General features: G+C 40.9%; 1 long non-coding RNA gene across 1 annotated transcript; it reads left to right on the plus strand.

Annotated features, from left to right (window-relative positions):
* Positions 1 to 205: 205 nt before the first annotated feature.
* Positions 206 to 1,757, plus strand: LOC147625662 (uncharacterized). Its single transcript, XR_015268712.1, has 2 exons — positions 206 to 1,383; positions 1,457 to 1,757. It is a non-coding gene; the product is annotated as an uncharacterized LOC147625662 (long non-coding RNA).
* The last annotated feature ends 796 nt before the right edge of the window (positions 1,758 to 2,553 follow it).

Raw genomic sequence — 2,553 nt, forward strand, 5'->3', positions numbered from 1 at the left:
CCCTCTTGCCCAATCCCACCAACATGAAACACACAATAAGCACTTGAACCTCCCAGGCTAAGCAAGGATATGATGTCCCCAAAATTTGAGCCTAAGCCCTTCCTTTTGAGAGTCTTAAGCTCAAACTAGTAGGATAAATCCTAGGGTATATATACTTCATTTTTTGATATTTATATTTATAAATTTGTCTTGTGAATTTCAAAATTTGAGCCTAAGCCCTTCCTTTTGAGAGTCTTAAGCTCAAACTAGTAGGATAAATCCTAGGGTATATATACTTCATTTTCTGATATTTATATTTATAAATTTGTCTTGTGAATTTCAAGATTTACTTGTTAAAAGATTTTTCAGGGCATAGTTATGCATTAAAAGTTTTAACCTTTTGTGGGAATATTTTTTTTAAAGAAAATATAGTTTTAGTATTTGTTGTCGAAAAAGAAAAGTTTTTCGTGAAAGGGGTTTAGGAATCCTGTGGTCTGCAAGGTCGGCAAGGAGGGCCCAAGGGAAAAGTTTGCTCAAGTTCGAACAAGGACGCCTCCCGAAAGCCTGGGCCGGACAGGTGTATCGGTCTTCACATGGGCGGTATGTCCGGCAGCAGGGCTAGTGGGCGCTGAACATTGATGCCCTTGATTTGACGTCGTTTAAAATTGAAGCATCGCCAACACGGGTGCCTCGGTCTGCAAGCTCTGCTATATAAATACAGGCTTCCTTGCTTAGAACTCACCAATGTTACAACGAGCCTAGTTCGGTTATATGGAGCTGTGGTGGTTCTCCCTTTCGATGCCTTCCTCTGTGAGAGATAGATAGAGAGACAGAGAGAGTGTGTGTGTCTGTGAGAGAGAGAGGGAGAGAGGAAACTGTGTGAGAGAGAGTCTTCTCTTGGTACGTTGGTGAGACTGGATCTGATTGATATGCTGTCCTCTCACCTCCTTTTACATGCTAGTGTGCCACCTTTAGGCATTTACATTGAAAGTAGTCAGCATTTGTTCAGTTTGCTTGCTTTTGTGGCTATGCATATTGTTTTCTTAATACAGATGACATTGGTGCTTAACACATTGCTACTGAAGAGATTAACGGCTTCTTTTACTATGGTGCTCGCTAGGCGAGCAGAATTGTGAGCTAGACGTTGTTAATATAAGGACTGTAGGCAGAATTCGAAGAGAAGGAGCTCTCTTCGGTCCAACCCAAGAGAGCGCAGAGCAAGGTGCCGCTGCTGCGTCATCCATTCGCCTGGCCTGCCCACAAAACATCATTGGCCGGACACCCAGCCGTGTGAATGAGGCAGGAGCAACCCCCTTCCCTTCGCTCACGCGTCTTGGACTGAAGGGAGCTCCTTCTCTCTCTCTCTCTCTCTGTCTCCCAAAACTCTTGTACAATAACCCTAAGGTACATGTGTTTACTGATATCTTGGTTACTGCTGAGACCGTTGATGAATTTCACAACTCCTTGGTTCTTTCAGGTTGCAGGAGATTCGTTTCTCCAGTAAGTGAAGACTAGCAAGGGTTTACATGTTGCTGCCTTCAGCGAGATGTCTTTTCTCTGCATTTGCACCGACGCTGGAAACGCTTTCTTCCACTTCTACGCTGAAAACGCTTTCTTCCTGTGTAGGTCGTTTTACGACCATCCAAAACAACTTAACTACATGAAGCCAAGGCTTCATAAAGAAAACTCATGTACGTGTGAGGCCTGGTGTATGTCTACCATCATCTGCATGATGTATACGGTTCACCTCTTTCTCCTTAATATATATCCTTTATACACGATTCGGGTTCAACTTTGTCGGAATCGAGTTCTCTAGAGTTGGAACGCAGCCTCGGAAAATGGTGTCTATTCTAATGCTACGCTTATTTGTCTCAAAATAAGTTAATTGTAATACTTTGTCAATACACTCTGTAAGTACATTCTTGGTGCTTCAACCAATTGAGACGATATAAGTCAACTATACACATCCACCTCTTTAACCTAGAGCTTTCTCTCTCTCTCTCTCTCTCTCTCCACACACACATCCATCTTTTTAACCTAGAGTTATCTTTTTTTTCGTAATAGAAGATATATTACCAAAAATTACTTTACAAAGGGTTACATGGTTTTTAGGTGTTTACTAGCTTTCTCTCCAGGGATTTAATATTCACGTGATCACAAGATTTTTTGTGATAATAACACATGTGAACAAGTTATTCACATGTTCTCATGTTACCGTTCACAAAACAACAGGTCACTTGCCATTTGGGAACCCCTTAAATGCTTAGCTACACATGGGAATAAGCTATTCACATGTTCTCATGTTACCATCTTCACATAATAGCAGGTCAGTGGCCACCTAAGAAGATTTTTATGTCCGACAAAGATAATTTTTTTAGGCCCTTGTGAAAGCTTTGTGAATATAACATGTGATCATAAGATTTTTTGTGTTATTAACATATGTTATTAACATGTTCACATGTTTTCGTTTACGTCAGTGAAATCCTTGTTTCTCTCACTAATTACTTTGAACCATAGGTGTAGTTCGGAGTACACTCATCCAATATATAGTCATGTAAGTCTCCACCAAATGAG

This window comes from Cibotium barometz, chromosome 23 (genome assembly GCF_041138505.1).
Source record: "Cibotium barometz isolate CiBa-2024 chromosome 23, ASM4113850v1, whole genome shotgun sequence".
Classification (NCBI taxonomy): domain Eukaryota; kingdom Viridiplantae; phylum Streptophyta; class Polypodiopsida; order Cyatheales; family Cibotiaceae; genus Cibotium; species Cibotium barometz.